This window comes from Carcharodon carcharias, chromosome 16 (genome assembly GCF_017639515.1).
Source record: "Carcharodon carcharias isolate sCarCar2 chromosome 16, sCarCar2.pri, whole genome shotgun sequence".
In the NCBI taxonomy this organism is placed as follows: Eukaryota; Metazoa; Chordata; class Chondrichthyes; order Lamniformes; family Lamnidae; genus Carcharodon; species Carcharodon carcharias.
The window spans coordinates 63923523-63946677 of NC_054482.1; the positions used below are offsets into that span (position 1 = coordinate 63923523).

At 43.0% G+C, this 23155-nt stretch overlaps 1 long non-coding RNA gene across 1 annotated transcript in view; it reads left to right on the forward strand.

Annotated features, from left to right (window-relative positions):
- The first annotated feature begins 4985 nt into the window (after positions 1-4985).
- The window catches only part of LOC121289412, a 29125-nt gene continuing 10955 nt past the window's right edge, over positions 4986-23155 (forward strand). The window contains exon 1 of the long non-coding RNA XR_005945555.1: positions 4986-5248. This is a non-coding gene — a long non-coding RNA (uncharacterized LOC121289412). The remainder of the gene's footprint in view (positions 5249-23155) is intronic.

The following is a 23155-nucleotide window of genomic DNA, read 5'->3' on the forward strand; positions in this document are numbered from 1 at the left end:
ACAGAAATCTTTTATCTTTACAATCATGCTGCTTTTATTGTTTGTTATTTCGGTCACATTATTTTGACCTTTCATGGCTGAGGACCAACACTTCTCATTCTATTAAAATGGATCAGTCTTGCTCCATTGTTAGTTGTTTCTATTGGACAAAGGCCAATGACTTCAAAAGAAATTAATAAAACTAGGCTTAGAACTCAAGTTTCTTAAGAGCATTTAACTTCTGTAAAAAGAATATCAACTGAAATGAATGTAACACAATCTCCAAGGGGGAAACAAGGAGTTTCTGTTACTTCAGCCCAGGGTTACTGTACCCATTAAAACTAACTTAATTCTCAAAGCTGAACTTTAAGCCAAGATATAAACTTCTAGCAAATTGACTTCATTTGCTGCTATTGCTGAAACAAAATGGAAGCCATATCTCAGCAATAAAATAAGTTGCCACTCTCATCTCTCAATTTCACCAAGTGCACTAAATGTACATAATGCATGTATAGCGTGTAGATAATGCTTTTGAATGGCATATATGTAAATCTGACATCCTTATCCATTAGATTAGTTTGAGAAACAAGCATTGTATTTACATAGCTTACTATAAAGTACTCTGTGTGTGATGAACTGATGCAATTATTCCACCACACTCTTCAATTCGTAAAAAGTTTTCAAAATCACCAATCTTTATTCTGTTGAAACAAAAACTCCTACATACAGTGTTACAAGTGGTCCCTGGGCAAGGTCCCCCAATTTGTTATGATCTCGGATGGATATATCCCAAATTGTTAACTTCCCAAATGAGACCCCCAGTTTTATTATGCTCCCGGGTGAGGAGGAATGAGCTGGCTCCCCTTCTCTATTCAACCCCCTCAGTTGGTTGCAACAACGTTAATTTAAAAAGGATCCCTTCCCTCGTGGATACCTTTTCCCAGTCCAAATGTATTTATGGCCAGGGTTTTTCCTTCATTGGGCAAGCTTAGGGGCGGGAGCAGTTGGGAAGCTGACCACTGCCTGCGAACGGGGCCGGACCCCATGATTTCGTGCTGGTGGGCCAATTAAGGCCTGTCCAGCATGTAAAGCATGCTTCAGCGCTTAGCGCTGCCAAATGGGGGGGCATGCGCATGAGTGCGAGCTGGAAAAGCTCCCTGGCCTCAGGGAGATGAACAGTTCTGAATATAAAAAGTAAAGAATTTTAAGGTGTTAAAAAACATGTCCCCTCCAATGACCCTGTCACATGAGCAGGGACATGTTCTTAATGAAATGTTACAATTTATATTCTATTTTTAATTGCTATTGGAGACCTCATCCTGCCCTTGGGTGAGGTTTCCTAAAAAGTGCGAAGACCACTTGGCCTTTTTGCCTGCCCACCAAACGTAAGGTTGGAAAGGCAGCAAACAACAACATAAATGTTCAATGGCCTTAATAGGCTTTTTAATTGTCGGAGGGCATGCTGACAACTCCCATGCATACCCGCTAACCAAAATATCGCGCAAGTGCACGATGACATTGGGATGTGCGCCCAATGTCATCATGTGTCATTTTACGCTTGAGTGAGTCGGGTGCGCACCCGCCCACTCAGTGAAAAATCCTTTTAAAAATCCTCGAAAAGTGTTTTAGAAGGAGCCAATTTAACCAGGATTTCTTGAGCCAAAGAAAGAGTAAGTTCATTAGTTATTAAAACCTGAGAAAAAAATAATAAAAACGCAGCACACATACACACAGGTCAGAAATGAGAAGTTGAGTCCAGAAGTAAAAGTTAGGAAAGATTTATGAATCAGCCTCTGGCTTGTCTGTAAGGAGTAGATGGCCAAACGTTGCAGCCGTTAAGTTGGTACAGCTGACTTTGGCAGTTGAGCAGTTGGTTTGGAGACACGTGGTTCTGCAAGTTAGCTGAAGGAACTATGTTATTTCCATTTTGACTGTAGCTTTGCTGACTTGCCCCAGCAACAGGGAGAGAGAGAGAGACACTTTTACCTGCAAGCTGCAGGGATGCCTAGTTGCTGTTCTTCTGCCATGACCCTCATAGCATACACTAGCACATCGAACTAGAACACACAGATCAGGTTTACAGCTAGCTTTTTAAAACTTTTTCTTATGCATTTCTGGAAGGGAAAAAACAAATGTGTCTTTCGCCCAGAATCTGCTTTCTTTGAACTCAGACCATTTCCACATTCTGAGATATAGCTCAACAGCAGATGGTTTCCGCTGAAATGTGGTAATTAGTCTCCATTGTCTCCACAACGACAGGAGATTAAAGCTCAGTCTTTTGCATTGCATCTCTTCCTTTCTCTGTCTGAAGTCGGCCTCCACACCTTTTTTAGGTGTGACATTCCAAGTTCTCTTTGGACTAGTTGGTCAAGTATAATCAACGTAGGAATTTTCCATAAAGTGGTTACTTTACATTCAAGCTTTTGCTCAAATGCTTTTTAAAAACACGTCTTCCTTAAAAAGTTCAATGTGCCTGTAAGTAATTCGGGCTGTGATTCATTGTCATGACAACAGTGACGTTCAAATGCCTAGTCAAAAAGAATATTAAATGCTATTGTTCAAAAACTCATTCACACATTATTTATCTCACAGGCAAAATCTTAGCAAGTGCATAACTTTGTCCATGAGATTAATGTTATTTATAGAAAATATGAACCTTATATATTAGCACTTATATTTATAAAATCCAAGAAAATTCCTATCTTCCTGAATTGATTAATTTTATTTATTTTCAGCTCAGGCACTGTGATGATAATAAGAACAACATGTTTTAATTCATTCATTGCAGTAATACTATTATACAAACATAACCAAAATGCTTATTAAGAGGAAAGACTTACAATATTCATACCTTGTTGTACCTTTAAGAAACACCATAAATGTTTCATATACAGTGCATTTCGAAGCACAGCAACTGTTATTATTAGTAAAAAATTTTTTAAATTACCCCACAGCCCCCTCTTTTTGATTGGACACAGTTACCACCTGCCTCCTTTGATTTCTGTTGCTCTTCTCCATTCCGTCCTTTAACTTGTATCACCAGCCATGAATTCCCATCCCCTCAGTACTCCTGGCTAATGATTGGGGACTCTCCATTGGAAACTATAAAGATTAGGCAATTTTGGAAAATGTCTTTTACCCAGAATCTGCTTTCTTTCAACTCAGACCAGCAGCATGGGCAGAGGATGCCCACTTAAGCTTCACTAGTACATTGGCCTTCTGTAAAACCAAAATTCTTAACTCTACTCCTTTTGCCATCCTTACGTGTTTCCTATTCTTTGCTTTCCCATTTGTAGAATCATTGAATGTTAACACACAGAAACAACTCATGGAAGTAGAGTGGGTATGTTTCTTATACTGGCTTAGTACTGATGACCTGCTCGTATAATTTATTCATTTTTACATTTAACACAGACAAACTTTATGAGTTATTCTGTGACCCATTCCTGCTGGGAAAGAGAAAGTGTTAATGTGGATATATGGATTTTGCACTTTGATCATTATTGTTTCTCGGAGAACTGCTCTCATGTTTACACCATTGCAACAAACTGTAAAAAAGTAATGTAGCTCAAGACCAATGAATGCCATTTTGTGCATAATTCCGCATTCCTGGACTCCTCATGCAAATGGCATTATTCAGAATGCTGTTCAGAACTTGTATGGGAGCAATGAAAGGATCAGGGCAGTGTGGAACCAACTGAAATTGATAACAAGGGAAAAAATGGCATGGGGGGAGGGTTGGAGAAAAGCCTAGGTAGCCTAATGTGAAAGTGATTCACTCACTGGAAATATCATTTGGGTGCTGGCAGCATGGTTACCATTAATGCCAAGTCCATCAGTTTGGTTTTCTATCAAACAGCCCACCTTTAACAGGAAAATACAGATCTGAAGCATAGTGCCACAGAGTTCCAGAGACAAAGTAATCATTTATTATGAATTCTATGTACACGGGAACATGATGATATTAACAAGGTTAAAATATGCTAAACAAAAACAGAATTACCTGGAAAAACGCAGCAGGTCTGGCAGCATCGGCGGAGAAGAAAAGAGTTGATGTTTCGAGTCCTCATGACCCTTCAACAGAACTGACAGACACTCGCAGACACTTCCTCCTACCTCTCCCTGGACCATGACCCCACCACTGAAAAAAAGAGTTCTGTTGAAGGGTCATGAGGACTCGAAACATCAACTCTTTTCTTCTCCGCCGATGCTGCCAGACCTGCTGAGTTTTTCCAGGTAATTCTGTTTTTGTTTTGGATTTCCAGCATCCGCAGTTTTTTGTTTTTATCTCTGAAATATGCTAAACCTGATTGTTACTTTGGCGTGTTTATACTTCCTTACTCAAAGGGCGGCATTTTCCCCTGGTCAGGGATGTTGTGCTGGAGCAGGCGGGTTCCCGATCGGGGCCCCCGGTTGGGGGCGTGCTGCCATTTTACATGGGCGAGCCAATTAAGGCCCGCCCAGCGTGATGTGTGCCAGGACGCGCTATGCACTCCCTGTGCAGGCGGGGGGAGGTGGTGGGGGGGAATTCCCTGAGCCGGGAGTGCGCTCTACCGCGCATGCGTGCGAAAGAGTGCACAGATCTCCCTGAGGCAAAATGCTGCCTCAGGGAGATCAGTGTCACTTTTAAAAAGATAATGTATGATGAGAAAAAATTTTATTGACATGACCCCTCATGTGACACTGTCCCCTCATGTGATTATTGTCACATGAGCTGGGACACAGTAATTGCTTTTATTAAAAATGTAACACAAATTTTAAATCCGTCATGAAACCTCATCTTGCCCATGGATGAAGTTTCATGCTTTTTCTGAAGGCTGCCTGGGCTCCTCACTTGCCGCCAACTTTAAGATTGGATGGGCAGCTCCTTTAACTGCTTTAGTTACTTTTCAATAGGCTTTAATAGTCAACTTACAGCTCAGCAGGCACACAGCCGAACTGAAAATCTAAATGACGCGCGGTGATGTCGGGATGCCCGCCCAACATCACCATGCGTCATTTTACGCATTGGCAAGTGAGCCCCGCCTCCGCTCGCCGAAGGGAGAATTCTCATCAAAGAATATAGGCAATCAAATTCAGAACTCCCTAAACATCTAATGTATTTTACAGTTTTGATACGTCAACACGTTTCTTTCTGAAGTGAACATGGGAGTTGGCTGCTATGAGTACAACTACTTCTACAAGCTCCACCCACAACTACCTTTCCAGCTGCAAGATAAGGATTTATTGGCCATGAAAACTAACCACGTACAATGGATTCCTGATAGAGGTCAGTTTTTTGGGTAACTCAATTAATCACTAAGCTGACAGATCAATATATCAGAAGGTGATGATCCTGGATGTATATGGCTGATGCCACGAACCAAACATGGACCAAACTACAGAACGCTCACTGGCACATTAAATAGCTGATTAAGTACCTACTCAGAATCTCCTCCTTGGTGTGCTGCTGAGAGTTAGTGCTATAAAAAGAATGTCAGTGCTTTTATGTCGTTCCATTCATTGCTCTTGGCCCAAAACCGACAATTGAGTGGAACACTGCCCAGCTGTTCAAAGTGTTGATGAATGGGAAGCACACTGCTCAGTGGTACGAATAGTAAATCATCCTCAGGATCCTTTACAGTTATCACAAGCTAAAGGCAATTAGCATCCTATTATTGTCATCATTCATTCATATATTAGACAATGCAGATTAATGATGTTACAACTAAATAAAATTGTCTTTCAACAAAGGGAAACTGCCATTAAAGTCATCACTACATAAGACTGTACTGATTACTATAAACTATTGTAATAACACAATATAAGACATGTGGATTTGGAAAAAGAACGAGGGGGGCACTGTTTTAAAATTAGGGATCACCCTTATAGGGCAGAAATGAGGAGAATTTTTTTCTCTGAGGGTTTTGCAACTTTGGAATTCTCTGCCTCAGAAAATGGTGGAGGTGGGGGTCACTAAATATTTTTAAGATAGATTCTTGTTAGGCAAGGGAATTAAAGGTTAACGGGGATAGATGGAATGTGGAACTCGAAACACAAACAGATTAGCCATGATCTTATTGAATGGTGGAGCAGGCTCGATGGGCCGAATGGCTTCATTCTGCTCCTATTTCGTATGTTCATCTGCTCGTATGATTATTGTAAATGATTGATCTCAACAGTTCAACAATATTATACTGGACTGGCAGTGTCCGCCTGCACTGATCAATCTACTTTAACCTTCAGTGTTGTAATTGTGTTTTATTAAAAAAATGTTTGCAAAGATTTTCTGAATTTTAGGTCCTTAGTAAGAATATTCTTGATTTCATGATGTACCTCATGCACTAGCAATGCAGTCACTCTGATATACAAATCAATATGAAACTATGCAAAATATATTTACTATGTCAGCATATAAACAGCAAAAATAAACATTAAAGCATTAAAAGTTTACAGCACAGAAGGAGGCTATTCAGCCTATCGAAGTGTATTGCGGTGTATTTCCTGTATATCTTCTATTATACTGTGGTTCCAAGTAATTGCTTAATTGAAAAAATAAAAATTCTATTTTTCTTGCACTATATGTAATAATATTTGCGTGTTTTTCCACTTTATTGCATATAGTGTAAAAAAAACTTTACAGAAATTATAAATATACACCTGAGCTTTTAGGAGATCCCCAATTTTAGATGAATAAATTTGTTGCATTTTCTCTGTAGCTCAGGACAGAATTTTGCCCTTGACAGGTGGGTGGGCCTGACCGACGCAGTGGCAGGCAGGCAGCCAATTGCCGCCGCCGAAACGAGCCGTGCCACCATTTTGTGTGGGCAGGCCAATTAAGGCCCACCCAGTGGGTTAGCGACTCCCGTGTACAATGGGAAAAAAATTGCGGAGGCGGGTGTGTTCAGACCGTCGGTTCCAATGGGGAACCGGCAGTCTGTATAAAGAGTGGCCAGGCAGCCTCGTTGAGGCAGTGCACCATGGCCACTGACAGAGAGCGACGTGCTGCTTTCAGGGCACAGGAGGAGGAGGAGGAGGGCGGCAGGCTGCAGGATAGGCCAGCAGGAGGCCACTGTGCCCCTTAGTTCTCAGATGCCTGCCTTGCTGTCCTCCTCAATGAGGTGTCCAACCGTCGGGATATTTTGTATCCGGAGGGTGGGAGGAGGAGGGCCCCCCATGTCACCAGACAGGCATTGCAGGAGGTGGGGGAGGCAGTAAGCGCCAATGACGATGTGCGGCGCACAGGAATACAGTGCCACAAGCGATTCAATGATTTGTTGCGCTCTGGAAGGGTGAGTACCATGTCAGCCTTGGCTATTTGACCCAGCAGGTAGCCTTTGCTTTTGAGCTCCCCCCCCACCCCCCAACCCAACGTCTTACAGTCGTTATTGCATTGGGCATTTGGCATACGCTGGGTGGGCAAACAGATAGGACCATGCTTACATAAGCTTAGTGGTTGAGGACAAGATGGGTTCTCCCTGCAGCATATGTTGATATTTGTCGCATTTGAGTAGTCTGGGGACAACCTGCAGGAGAGGCAGCTAGACACATACTCAGAACTCCAACACATGTCATATTGATGGTAATTAGATGGTGGAAGGGGAGGCTCAAGGTGTCGTGGCTAAGAGCCATCTGCTGGCCTCGGCGCCACACCTAGTTGCCCCTCCTTGCCATGGGTGCTAAGACCCATGTGCTATTCAAAGTGATGGATGCCGAATGTGTCCAAGGTGGCCGTTGGAGGAGGGGGTTGGGACCAGCTGTACAATCTTCTGGGGAATGACACCAGTAGTGTGGAGAGGAGCCGCTGGAGTCATGCGGATGGGCCACTGTGGTTGGGGTGCGGCATGCGCGTGCAGTGTACGTGAATGATCAGCCCCAATAAATCCTCTTCTCTGTTCTTCAGGCAAAAACTGAACACAATCTCAGGGAGCGCCAGAGGACTGGTGGTGGGCGCGCCACTCTTCAGCGCCTCACCACCTACGAGTAGGCCATGGAGCTGGGGAGGAGGCAGGCGGCCAGGTCCTCAGGTGTCGGCGAGGCTGAGGTGCAGCGGCCAGGTATTTGAGGTCCACAGTCCCATCCACTCTGTCTCCCCACCATCCAAACCACTGATGGTTGCTGCAATTGTTAATGCTGCAACACTGCTCATTCACAGACTGAGACACTCAGACATGTCGGTCATATACGAAGATCCCTCGGCCCCTTGAGGATGCGCGTCTCCAGCACCTTCCAAAGTCGCCTTATCCCATTTCTGACCATTATCCCCATGGCCTAACATGCCATGGCATCGCTGCTGCACAGCCAAAGACATTTTGCATCTTAGGAGGGTTGGTACCTCCACCACCCTTTCAGCCGGTGGATCCCACATTACTCTGTCCAAAAGGTCCTCAGCAACTCACCTGCCACCTCATGGCACTCAACTTAAATAAAAGCCACCATGTTACTCATCCCTGTGCCAAAAGGAAATGTTGATTTCTGTCCACCCATTTTATGCCCCTCATAACGGTATGAAGGTCAATAATGTGATCTGTCAATCTCCTGTGCTCCACGGCAAATGTCGCAAGTGTTTGTGATGTTTCCTCAGCACCGCAACTCTCCAGGCCAGCATGCATCCGGGTCAGGTACCTCTGCACTCTCCCCACTCCAATGCCACATAACATTTCATGTGGCATTACTTAGGCCATCTAACCAGCCTATCTGTATGTGCATCTAATGTTTGGACCTCCTCTTGACTATTTTCCACCCCACCAATGTTCGTCTCCTTAGGTTCTTGAAGGATGAGCAACTTATGAGGCTGAGTGGAGGGAAGGGATGAAAGGTGTTATTGACTGAACGCTAACTGATGCACTGTCCTTGTTGTTAATTTCAGCATCACCACCGCATGGCCGCGGCCAACAAGTCTGGAGCCCCCCCTCCACACTTGAGGGCCAAGACGTGCAATCTGCGGCACATCATTTCAGCCAGCCAGGCACCAGCGCAGCAACAAACACTTCGGTGGGAATGTAACATCAGCTAGTGTCATAGTGGAGAGGGCACTTCACAATCGCTGGAGGAGGTGGCAGGAACAGAGAGTGCCGATGATGTCAGCAGCCGGAGGACTGCAGGGGACCAGGCACATGCTGAGTCCAGCACTAATGATATGCCTCAGGAGGTATCACCAATACAGCAGCTGCAGGATGAGCGGCAGGATTCATGGTAGCATCTGGCAGGGTTGCATGAGGGTGTGCTTCAGTTGGTCTCTGTGGTGGAGGAGTCCAGACAGAGTGTAAATGAAGGCATGAACCTCAGTTCAGAGCTTCATGCTTCCTCTGCTGAGAGATTGGCGACTCTCATGCAGAGGGGCTTTGATCAGATTGAGAGTCTTCTGATTGGGTTACACTCTGACCTGCAAGCTCTCTCAGCAGTACTGTCCACAGGTGGTCATTCCCAATGTGGGAGATGTTCTGGGCAACAAGTGTTAGCGCTCGGTGCCTATGCATCTGCGGTGAGCAGGGAGGCCCAATGTTACCTCACGTCGGCGCAGCAGCTGCCTGCCGTCGCTGTGAGCTCCTCTCAGGGCGCTCTGAATGAGGGCAGCAGCTCCTCCGTCCCTCTGCCAGTAACCATTGCATCAGTTGAGGCTGTGATAACAGGGGAGCTGCCAGTTCTGGAACTGGCCACTCCCTCCCAGGCAGGCCTATCACATGCTCCACGGGCCAGAGGACGCCCGCCAAGGTCATCGACGCCAACAGGACAGCAGAGTCAGCAGGATGCCTCACAAGCCACTCCGAGCGATGGGGCAGCACCTAGATGTAGCACCCGCAAACGAAAGCATAAGGCACATTAGGCACTCCACTGGTATGTCACTGGTGATTTTGTGTTGGCATTAGATCAGGGAACAAATAGTTATGTATGTAAGAGAGATGTTTGTGTTTGATGCTGGACTGAATAAGGTCCAGTTTTCTGAGCATGGCTGAGGGTGTTTCCTTTGTGCTGCATTTGTATGTTTCACAGACATATCATGAGTGTTTGAGTGGACATTGATGTTTCTGTACTAAGCCCTTAGTTGAGGTGGAAGATGTAGCACCTAAGAGCCACATGTGGAAGTGCCAGGAAATGCTGCTCCTGCTGATCGATGTGTGTGGAGCTAGCTGAAGGTTCGCTGGATTAAATTGTCCCAGGTGTCGCTGCCTTCTTGGTGTAGTAGCGGGTCAGCGTGCTGCCCCTCATCATTGCCCTGTGCTTCCTCATCCTCTGAGGCACTGCTGGATTCATCATGTGCTACCTCATCCACTGCGTCAAGGTCTTCATTGTCAACTGCATCCCCCTTTCCAGCGCAAGATTGTGCAGAGCGCAGCATGCTACCACTATCCGAGGGATGCGGTCTGGAGGGTACTGGAGTGCGCCTCCTGAGCGGTCCAGGCAACAGAAGCACATCTTGAGAAGACCGATGGCTCTCTCCACCACAGCCCTTGTGATGCTGTGGCTCCTATTGTACCGCTGCTCAGCTTCTGTTCTTGGATGGCGGAGATGCATCATGAGCCACCTTCTGAGGGGATAGCTCTTGTCACCCAGCAGCCAACCATCCAGCCGAGCTGGAGCACTGAAGAGCGCCGGCACCTGAGAGTGTCTGAGGATGGAGGCATCATGGGAGCTGCCTGGTTACCTTACACAGACTTGCAGAATCTGCATCCTGTGATCACACACTATTTGCACATTCATGGTGTGGAAGCCCTTCCTGTTGACGAAGGCACCGGGCTCACCTGCTGGTGCCTTGATGGCCACATGTGTACAGTCTATTGCACCCTGGACGCGGGGGAAGCCAGCAATGGCCACGAAGCCTCTGGCTCGTTGTGTCTGACTTGCCTGGTTGCAGCGGAAGTGGATGAAGGCCAATGCCCAACTAAACAGAGCGTCTGTAACATGCTTGACACAAGTGTGGACAGCTGATTGGGAGACACCGCAAAGATCACCCACCAAGCCCTGGAAAGAGCCAGAGGCATAGAAGTTGAGGGCAACTGTGAGCTTCAGAGCCGCTGGCATGGGGTGTCTCAGTTAGGGGACATCTCAGGACCAATCATCTGACAGATATAGTTGACTAACTCCCTTGAGAGTTGGAGCCTCCTTCGGCACTGCACCCCAGTCATATTGAGGTAGCTGCTTCGCCGCCTGTATACCCTGGCAGCAGGCTAGTGGTGTCTTCTGCGGCCCCTTCCGCCTTGTACAACCTCTTGGCCCTGCGCCCCTTGTGCATGTGCCTGGCCTCCCAAAGGTGGCTCCCCTGGAGGCTGATTGTCCAGTCCTGGCCTCCTCCTTATTCTATCCCTCCCTTCCTCCTCAGGGGAGCTGCCTCCAGTGGAGATGTCAGAACTATACCCAGGCTAAATGGAGGCCTCCGGAAGGCTGCAGGCCCGATAAAGCTGACTATCTGCAGACTGGTGAGCTGAAGCTTCAAAGTACACAGAAAGCTCTTGGAAATTGATCTGAACTGCTAACAATCACACAGGCAAATTTAAAACACTTTCTGCATTAAATACTTCATGAAAAACATGAACAACCCCTCTGAGCCCACATATCCGCCAGTGCATGAATTTTGATAAAAAGTCACCTAGCCGCCTGCCCTTTGGGCCTATGTGCCGAGTCGAAGTTCGCACGGGCTCCTCAAAATCCTCATCGGTTGGCAACTTAAGGGCCTTAACAAGGCCTTTAATTAATGATGGGCGCGCGTCACGCTGCATAGCGTGCCCGCCAACCTAAATATTGCGATGCCACACGCTGATGTCCGGACGCTCGCGCGACATTTTAAGCGCTGACGTGCGGGCTCCGCCACTTGCACGTCAGCCAGAAAATTCTGCCCTCCGTGTAAATTTTCCTCTCTGACAACATGACACCTGCCAAGGTTATGATCGGATTTGCTCCTCATGGTTTACAAAATAACTGAGCCAGTCAAAAAATAATGTCGTTTTGCAGCTATGAAATGATCTAGCGTTCCTGCCTCAACTGCTTTTCTTGGCAACTTGCTCTTGATCACTCTCTGTGTAAAAAGCTACCTGATGTCTGTTCCATGTTTGCCTTTTACTGTGCTGAATCTGTACTCTTTTGTTCTACTGTGTTTCAAAGTATTGTTTCCTCTATCACATTTACTGTATCAAGTCTCCTCAAGAACTTCTCTTTTTGAAGCTGATAATGCCTACATTAATCAAACTATTTTGTAAGCAAAAGGTTAATTAGACTGTCCTGAGCTCTAAGCAAGCTATACTGCAGTTATTTTTTCTTTATACTATAGTCATGCTAACCTTCAGGCTTTGTTTGTTAAGCAAAGAATTATAAATCAATTTAAAGTACACTGGACTATTGGGCTAGGGCTGACCTAGCAGAAGTGGCCAGTTTCAGGGTGAAATAATAAGATACTTAATTGAAGACATGACATTGCATAGCAGTTTTTAACATTACAGAAAACTTTAATTATTGATAGCATAGTGGAAAATGGTTAGTTATGCAAAGGAAAACATCTCGACGTAAATCATTTTTAATTGGTACCAATGGTACAGAAACAAAAACAGGCTTATAATTAAATGTTGCACTTGGCAGCGAAGCAATCATATGTAGTAAGAGTAAAACTATCAATAAGATAACAAAATAAGGAATGCTACCAATCCTGTTAATCCAATGGATAAAACAACTTGTTAAGCAAGGAAAACTATTATTATCGATAAGGGACTAATTAATTAAATTTTCCTATTTAAATTTTCCTTTTTAAATTGTGGTTTAACTTTTGTTTATTTCATGTAAGACTGGAACATGTGGATTTTCATTTGAAAAGATGTGAGAGAAATGTTTAAAATAAAAGGCTGTTTTTAACATGTACTTAATATTTGTGAACTAAAGTACTAAGCTCAGAATTTACTGCTGTTTTGGATATCCCCAACAAACCATAAGGTGCAGCTGTAAGTATATTTTTGTTTAAATGTATTGGGATTCTATGATGTAAATAGGATCTCAAAGTCCTATTTATTTCATAGGACCCTGATTTCCATTTTTCAAAAAAACGGCCTGAAGTAGGTGGATATTTTGGGTACCTGGAGGTAGGCCCATTCTAAAACATCACAGCCCCATCATTAATGGAGTGGTAAGCCTACTAGTTGCATTTTGAAGCCATATCATCAGCCCATTAACATCAAGCAAAATGATTTCAATCTCCCAATGGCAAGATCTTAACAATGGATGCATGTGTCTGCTGTTGACTTCCATGCAGTCCCCTTGTACATTTTTAATTTTATTTGCCACTGATCAGCCTGGGTCCAAACAGGTACTGTGCAAGGTTTTGGTTGCCTGTTCTGTGTCCACAGTATTCTCTACAAATAGTCTACAAATATGTAACTACTTTGCATTGAGATAAAAATATGACTTGGTCATATAATATCAGGAAAAACTCCATACAGTGTCTTACTCATTTGTGGTCTCAATCTTGTTGTGACCACTCATTGTTTCTTCGCTTGATTGGTCCACTTATTTTATCATGTCCCTGTCTTATTGACAACCATTAAATTTGATTTGTAAAGGACTTTCTTAGGCAGTACTTGATCAAAAGACTTCTGAAAGTATTGGTCTATTACAATCTTCAACAACCTGGGATGTTATTCCCAGGTCCACTAGGCTAATTAGATGAGATCTCTCTGTAGTTACACTATGTTAGCTCTTATTCATTAAATGATTTTTGTACAAGTTGCAGTTTTGTTCCTGATTATCAATTCACGTTTCAGATTATTGATCCATTCCATTGCCCCATTTTTCTATTCCTCTTTTAAAAAATTGTAACAAAATTCTGTAAAGAATCACTTTCTATGGGCAGAGCATTTAAAGTAGTCTATCCTGTTGGATTAAACGGAACTTGAAGCCACTGCAAGGTGTGAATGTCTGACAACACAATTCAGAGCAGTAAATTAACTGCAAGAGACAGGACAAGATATGCTCATTAACTTAGTATTATGATCATACTTACCTCAGTCCTTAGTGTAATTGCTAGAATAAAGTTTACAACTGTTTTCTTCTTTCCTTCTCACAACAGAGAAATCAGATACACCCAGTCAGCTGCATGGCAGGAGCTCACTGAGCAGAGCATGCCATCTCCTCATTGTGGGGAATTTGTCAGCTCAAGATTAATGCAGCTGTCTGCATATACCCATCCCTTCCACGTGATTGATATAATAAGCTGCTGTTGCAGTGGATGTGATTCATACCCTCTATCCAGACTGTTAAATTGACATTTTCTTTGGATCATTCACTTGATCATTGTCCAATGGCCTAAAACCTTTCGCTGTTAAAGGAAACTTCCATAAGTAGGTTTCTGTGAATTGTTGTCTTCTAAAGGATGTACTACTGTTTTACACCCTCTTCTATTAATTCAATCTATCCCAGATCATCACATGCCTTTACACTATCTAACTCATTCTTTCTTAGTACCTCAATACTGTGAAATTTCCTACTCCCTTCAGTATTCATTTTTTATAATCTGCAAGATTTTAAAGTCTAGGTTTCAAAACATCTACTACTCTTGATGAATTTGTACAATTTTGATGGTGCTCTGACCATATATCTCAATAAAAGAAAGGTTACACATAGTGATACCAGGGACAGGAACAGACATGTGATGGCTTGGAATTTCCCTCTGCTAGTATGTTGGTTCCCCAGCATAGTGCAGACCCTCAGTCATTTTCTAGGAGGCCTGGTCAGGTCTGCAATGGTTACCCACCCCATTAAGACACCCCTCCTACACTGACTGGAAATGGCTGAAACACAGCCAGAGAAAGGAAGTGGTCTTCTGGCAGCAGCCTAGGGGGCCCAGCACTCTGGATTGCTTATAAACTATCCCTTCCCACTACAAGGGCAGCTGTGGCCATTTTTAATTTTATAAATGTTAAAAGTGCTAAGATGGCATTGCCATCTTGAAGTGTCCTCTCTTTCTCTTATCTGCAATGGCAGGCTGCAGCTCTTTCACTGTTGCAGGGCTTCCTATTAACCCTCAAGCATCTGGAGGCCACCTGTTGTCATTAATTGCGTGGCAAGCGTGCCCTCTGGCCATTAATTTTTGTCAGATGACTATTCCTGACATGGTGCAGATTTGGGACCTGCAATTAGTCCTGACTCAAATGAAAGATCCCACCTCTCAAGTTTGGAGATGATTAGGTAAACCCCCAGTGAATATCTTCTTAAAATCACAAGTGCTGACCACCACCAACTCATTGGCGAACACAATGAATCATCATTCCATTTATTTTAAAAATACTACCCATGGCCAAGAACACAAATATTCAGTAGAAAGCTGAAAATCTAGGGCTAGAGCAGAAATACAAAATGCAGACATTTCAGATAATATAAATAATATGACCCTGCATGGTTCTGCTGTTGACCATGCATCCTGAAATTAAAACATATTTTGAAGGTCAATGTCTGCCAGGGAAAGAATCTGTTTGGAAAATACTCATTATAAACATTAATAATGAAATGGAGATTGATGTGCTATGAGATAACTAGTTCTATGTTATATTTCCAAAACCAGAAGGAACAAAGTTGAGACTTACTGCCTCAAAATCATTTCATACGTCACTAAATCATCAGAAGCAATCAAGGGACACTTATCCACCAATCTGACCAGATTTGAACTCTGCAATTTGACATTAAGAAGAAAACACTAACTTTTTACGCCATCCAAAGCAACAGTTGCAAGAGTGACAGAGCAATTTTAAATGGAGCATAGTGGATTTGTCAATAAAGTTTATGAATTACTACACTGAGAGTATTTATTAATACAGAGAGCCTCTAGATTAGGCCATATGAAGAGACAACTACAATGACTGCCTACCTTTCTTTTTGGATTCCTTTCTCGTGTTGGCTCTGACAACCTGTTGAATTTCTGACTCCGTTGACATCCTAGTTAATAGTATGTCCTCTTCATACACTGTGCACGCGCAGATATAATATCGCAACCAGGTTCATTTATAACTGTTCTCTGATAATAGGTACCAGTCTACCAGACACGTTTATCCCAGACAGCACATTTCACTCACTTCTGCTGAGGGCTGTAAGAGAAAAGAAATATCATGATTTTCAATTTAAAAAATTAGATGCTTAGCAGTACAAGGGTTAGAACATTTGGTAAAGTATCACTCATAAGCAATAACATATCACTAAACACTAAACATTGGCACATAAAATGTTAAAAAAGTATTTTTTAATACTCTATGCATCTCATAATGCAACTTTAAATTTAGTTCCGCAGTTTCCTACACTGTTACCCCTGCTTTCCCTAAGTGGAAGGGTTATGTTGTGTTATAGCTTCACAGTTGTCACTATGAGCAATATTTAACAAAGTTGATAGGGGTCTCACCCGTCAGAGTGAGCTGGTGGGAGTCCTAAGACACCTATTTTAGGGAAAGCCCAGCTTATTGAGTGCCACTTAGGCACCTACCTGGGCAACAGTGGGCCTTTCCTGAGATCAAGGACACTGGTGGTTAAGTCCCACCCACCAACAGCTGCCAGTCAATCAGAGGCCAGCATCTTTATTGAATGGCATGCAGCACCATAGGGGAGGTGGTGGCTACTGCCAATACAATAACCAGCCAAGGCCTAGTATCACTGCTGGATCACAAGCCACAGGCGAGTGATGGCAGAAGGGTGTTCATGGAATGGGTGTTGCAGTGGAGGGGAGTCAGACATGGGGGTGGGGGAGTCAGCAGTAAAGGTGGGGCAAGGTAGACCAACAGCAAGGCAGAGGTTTGGCTGTCAGTGACACCCCTTCCTGATGCTGGTTCCCCCCTACCTTCCTGATGCCAGGTCCCTCAATCAGGCACTAGCTCATTTGAATGAGGGACATTCCTCTAGGAACTTGTAAGTGACCCTACACAGGTTTTCCAGTTGTGTTTCCCACATGATCAGCTCCCCCTGTTCACCGCTGGGTTAACACCAGCACGGTGGGATGAGACCCTTAACTGGGCCTTCCTACCCTGGACTTAATTGGGATGGAGGCTGGAAGGCATCTGGGTCCCCACCACCCTCCCACCTGATTAAATGCCTACCCTGTCACCAAAGTTGCCAATGTATAATCTATTATGAAGCTTGGCCAAGAGCTCAAACATCCATTACTATTGAAACAGCTGAGCCCTAGAGAAAATGTTGCATGATTGACAGCTCTTTTTTCTCCAGTCTATTCTGTCAATTGCACAATGTTTATTTATACAAGATAAAGAAGTGCCAAGTGCTTGCAGTTTCTGCTTCTGATACTTTAAAGGGTCTGGTTGATTGGCACTTTAATAGGGCTATAGTAAAAGCATTTTTATGAGTAAATGTATTTTAAAGCTTTTTCACACATTCGATTGTTACTATAGGGTTCAGTCGTTTTGTATAGAGTGCATGCTGGGTGAATGAGCATGGAAGTGCCATAGGTTACTATGGAGGGTTTGAGGGGCTTGGGTGTGTGTGTGTGTGTGTGGGTGTGGGTGTGGAGGGGCATAGGTTGACATGGATGATATGAGGGGCCATGCAGTAGGTCGGGGCATAAGTTATCACAGAGTGTATGAAGGGACATGGGTAGGGGCATGAGGTGGCGTGAATTGGCATGAATGGGGTTTTAGGAGTGTGCGGGGGTGAGGAGGTGTGAAGCGTAAGAGCTAGAGGGCTGTCTTTTGTTTTATTGTTTTTATTGTAACTAGGACGATGTCCCAGAGTACCAAGGCGGGTCTTTTAAATAGCCATCCTCAGGACCCAGCAGGCCCAGTGGCTGCCTCCAAACCCTTTCTGGGGCCAACGGGCCCAAATCTAGTTACCTCCCACACCCAGAATGAAAATCCCTCTTTAACTGATGCAGTCTTTTCAGCAATTGTGACAATATTTTGAATTTCTTTAAATTATAGTCAATCTAGTTTTATATTCATAAAAATAGAGTTCTGTTAATCACTATAATTTTTCTCTGTTTATGAAAACACAGATTAACAATGCATCCCAAGATTCTTTGTTTGGTTGCTATATTTTTTTATATTCCAGCATTTCAGTAGCATCATTAATTGCTAACTGATTACTCAAACCAAGATTAGGATTATAAAATGACAAGCAGCAGGCATACATGTTGCTTTAAAATATAAGTACTAAAAAAAACTTATTACTTATCATCTAAGGGTTATACAGAAAACAGCAAAAAAACTGACTTCATCTAAATTTATTTGATAACTGTGAAATAATGAGTGATCTTTGTTGTCTATCCAAACTATTTATTACCCTGTGTGACATGCCTGCAAGGTGGCATTAACTGTGGCAATCTCTGTGACCATGTTCATTATGTTGCTATCAATGAAACTATTAACAGCCGATATGGACAAAACTCAACCACTATTATAATTTCTGAAGGGTAAATGCAAGATATGTAGGTTACTTTTATTTTTGGTGTTCTTATATTGTGTATTACACTTTTCTGAGATGGTAAGTTACTAATTAAAGGAATAATGTTGTATTGCAAAAAAACAAGCGACTGAGATGAGCCAGCAAAAAACTATATCATTTTGTTAACTCTCTGTTCCAATGACATGACAAAGTTTTTTGGTGAGGGATTTAGGTAATGGGCTTAAGTTGAAAAGAATAAGAAAAAAATGGGAATTTGAGAAGAAATAAGAAAAAAAGTTTGGGCTGACTAGAGTAGCATTAGCAAAACAAAGAAAGGCAAAGGCTGAAGAGGAGAGAGAAATTGTTAAGTGCAGATGTGAGGATTATTTTTGCTTGGATGCTGTTGAACAATCTGAGATAGGACGCTGAACTTCTTGTGAAGGTATGAAGTATCACCTTCGGAACTGAAAGTGGGACCCAATTCCTCATCAGTTGAACCCTGGGGTGGCATTTTACCAGCAGCAGCTAATTAACAGGCTATCTACGGAACCAACATCCAATTAAGGATGACAGCCCACTTCTGAGAGCTGCTGGTCCAATAAGAGAGCTCAGTAGCGCCACTGTTAGAGGTGGCCACTGCTGAACCTACAGAATGAAGGACAGGGTGCCTCAATGCCATGGCATCCTTGTAGTCAGATAAGTTTGATGGGTCAAGTAGGTTGGCCCCAGCAACGAGGAAGGGGCATATTCACTCAACAGTGCCACAGTTATGGGGTGGTCATTGCCATCAGGCACCCCTCCATGGGCTGATGGGGGCCTTAAAGGAAGGCCCCCTGCTCGGAACCTGTTGGGAGGCCACTAGGGTTTACCTGCTCGCAGCCCTTCCTATACTGGTAAAGTGCCAGTGGGAACAAGAGGTGCCCTTAGTTGAGCTTCTAATTGATTACCCAGTGGATGGCCATTCCACTGAGGTTTCCGTCACTGGCAGCATGCTGTGGCAGTGGGAAAATGTCGTGCTCCCCTTCCGGTACCTTCCTCCACCATTTTACCAGTTTTCCTGCCTCCAAACCCATTTCCATAGGGCTGGTGAAACTTTCCATTCCATGGTATCGATATTCATGTTTTGAACTGACTTGCCTTATAATGCTACATTTAGAGAAAAGGGTTGTCACTTTTCATGAAGGTAACATTCCTCTATTTTAACAACACATGCGGAGCAGACAAAAAGTGCTTAAGGTATTTCCTGTTCTGTGACATAGGCCGTCTGAGTGCTGATTACTTCAGCTTGCAGATACCTGAACTTTAATATAAATTTGACCTTGGACTATAATACTGATATATCACTTTACAGCCTTTCGAACTGAATATTGAGTTCAACAACTTTAGATCATGAACTCTCTCCTCCATCCCCACCCCCTTTCTGATCCCCTTTTATTCCTATAATTTATATATAATTTACTTTTCTCACCTATTTCCATTATTTTTAAATGTATTTCCATCCATTGTTTTACCTCTACCTTTTAGCCTATTTCGATCCCCACCCCACCCCACCGCACTAGGGCTATCTATCCCTTGCTCGTCCTGCTTTCTACCCTTACTCACCATTAGCACAGTTCTTCGCTAATATCACCACTGTCAACACCTCTTTGTCCTTTTGTCTATGACATCTTCTGGCAATCTCCACCTATCACTGGCCCTCTACCCAGCTCTACCTGTCCCACCCCCCCCTTAAACCAGCTTATATTTCACCTCATTTCTATTTTGCCTTAGTTCTGTTGAAGAGTCATACGGACTCAAAACGCTAACTGGATTCCTCTCCACAGATGCTGTCAGACCTGCTGAGTTTTTCCAGGTATTATTGTTTTTGTTTTGGATTTCCAGCATCCGCAGTTTTTTGCTTTGATCACTTATTACTCTATATATAGCAAAACATGTTAAGTTTTGTTAACCTTATTGCCTGATTACAGTACATTACCCTCTGATCAGACATAGCATAGTAACATACAGCTCACAATTAAAACCAAAACCATCAAACTTCTGTAAAAACACTCACCATAATCAAGACAGGCCTTGTTAAATACGAAGATAAATGCAAAAAACTCTGGATGCTGGAAATCTGAAATCAAAACAGGAAATGCTGGAAAAACTCAGCAGGTCTAACAGCATCTGTGGAGAGAAAGACAGAATTAACGTTTTGAGTCCATATGATTCTTCTTCAGAGCTCTGAAGAAGAGTCATACGTACCTCAAAATGTTAACCCTGTCTTTCTCTCCACAGATGCTGTTAGACCTGTTGATTTTTCCAGCATTTTCTGTTTTTGTTGCCTTGTTAAATATGGCTGTTCCCAGAGACAAGTTATTAACCTCTGGAATACTGTGCTGGTTATTTGAATAAACAGTTAAGGGCTATAGACAAAGCTGTTTGAACTGATATACAAGTATTCAAATTTCCCATCCTAATCTTGCATAACTAGCACACTTAATACCGTTCTTATTTAAGCAAATTACAAGACATTGATTCAATTCAGAAATGTCTATTTGGTGTTTGGAAGCAAAGGCTGTTTCTGTTAAAAGTACAAAATGAGGATTATCCATCCTAATATTTCAGATGTAAACTTATCAAACCGAACCCAAAATGTAAATCTGTGTGGTGCATAAGATTACGGGTAGAATTTTATGTTGATCAGGCACGCACGGGCCTGGCCCGATCCGATGTAAAACTGCACGGGATGACGTTGGGCGAGCATCCTGACATCATCTCACGCAATATTTTGGTCGGTGTACATGCACAAAAGTCGGAAGCACACCCGCCGACAATTAATCGGCCAACCAAGGTCATTAACGGCACAATTGCCTTTAATTTTACGCTGCCCATCCAACCAAATGGTTGGCAGAACAGGCAAATCCAAGGGTGGGATGAGGTTTCCGTGATGAAATAAAATAAAAATAAAAATAAAAATTGGTGGACAGCATTTTCAACATGTATATTTTCTGGCAACTGATTGGGTTGCTTGGACATTTTTTTTTGCTTTTGAAACGTTTATTTTTGATTTTTCTGGTCTTCAGCTCCCTTAGGCATCTCTCTCCCTTCAGGGAGCTTTGTCTCAGCATGGGCCTGCGCCTGCTTTGACGTCAGTGCTCACCCTGTTCCTGCTCCCATCCCAGCAGCGCTGAGCTTCTCAGCACTCACTTCACCTGGCTGGCAATTAATTGGCCAGCCAGTGTGATGTCACGATCAGGGGCCGATCTCAGTTAGCGGTCCATTCCCCGGCCGATCCTGGACTTACTGATCGCACCCATGAGCCGACCTAAAAATTCTGCCCTATGCGTTAGGCTCCTGCATAACTGTCTCTTTGTTTCCTGGATCCAGTTAAAATATTTGCACAAACCGGACATTTGATCCATTCAATTTGGGCTGAAACATCTCTACAAATTTATGACTGAATGCTGTAGTTTACTCACTTAACTTCTTCATCATTAGAATGGAATGACAATGCGCTATACCAAAACTCTAGAGAAATATAGATGTGAAGAAATGTCTGCTTGATGTTTTTAGTTTTCTCCACATCTTGACTTTGTAGCTATTTCTCTCTATTCACATTTTTACTTTGGTAACCATAATTGTGGTTCAACTGTTTCTTCATCCCATGTTATAAACAAAGGTTTCACCTCTTCCATTACCTTTTTTCAAGCCTAGTTATTGTAATGTAGAAATGCAATAAGTAGCAGTGTAGTGCTATGGTGTCACACAGTAGCTCAAAACAGCAAACAAGGTCTGCCTCTAATCTCACCTTGTTTCATTATCAATCATGACTTGTACTTATATAGCACCTTTCACATGGAAGAACATCTCAAGCCCTTTGCAAGGGAGTGTGGAAGATGCCAAGCAGTAAATGAAGAGAATAATGGACAATGAGGGAGGGAACAAAAAATTGTCGTTGAAGAGATAGTTTATTAAACAAAGGTAGAGAGTGACTACAGCTTGTCAGTGTGCCTATTAAGAGATTAAAGTAACTGAGCTGTGGAAGACATGAATAACTATTTCAGATCACAAGAGGATAAATGTTGTTGCATCCCTGGGCTATGTAGCACACAAGTAGTTCGTTTGATCAATGTCACCACCATGGGATTCAATTTTCACCTCTTATACCACTGACTCACTGTGGCTACAGTATGTATGATGTTCAGGATACATTGCAGCAACTCACTCACCAAAGGCTACTTTGAAGCACCACCCTCTCCTTGACTTATACTACTGAGAAGGACAAGAGCAGCAGTGTGGTGGGAAAACCACCATCTACGTATTTACCTTCAAATCATAACCATCCTGACTTGCGCATGCATCACCTTTCCTTCATTGTTTCTGGGTTAAAATCCTGGAAGTTCCTATCTAACTGCATTCTGGCAGCATTTTTGCCACAAAGACTCCAACAGATCAAGGGGAAGGCCCATCATGAACTTCTCAGGGCAACTCGGGATGACCATTAGATGTGGCCTGTAAGTGAAGCTAAAACTCCATTTGACCTTTCTTAACACACTGGTACAGAAATACAAATCAAACTTAAACTTTAAAGTTAATATTTCCCACAAATACAAATATAACTTACTTAAACTATCTCTATTTCCTAACACCACTCCCTTTGGAGAAAAGAAAGCTTCGCACAGTGAAGCTTTCTTTACAATGGACTTCCAACCTCTTCATACAAACTTATCATAAATCTCTAACAATAGATTATTATCTATTATACAAATAAACTTTCCATTTTGTTTCATAATTAGACATGTTACATCATACAATTACAAAAACATACTAAAACAAAGTCAATAATTATAACAGGATAAGCAGG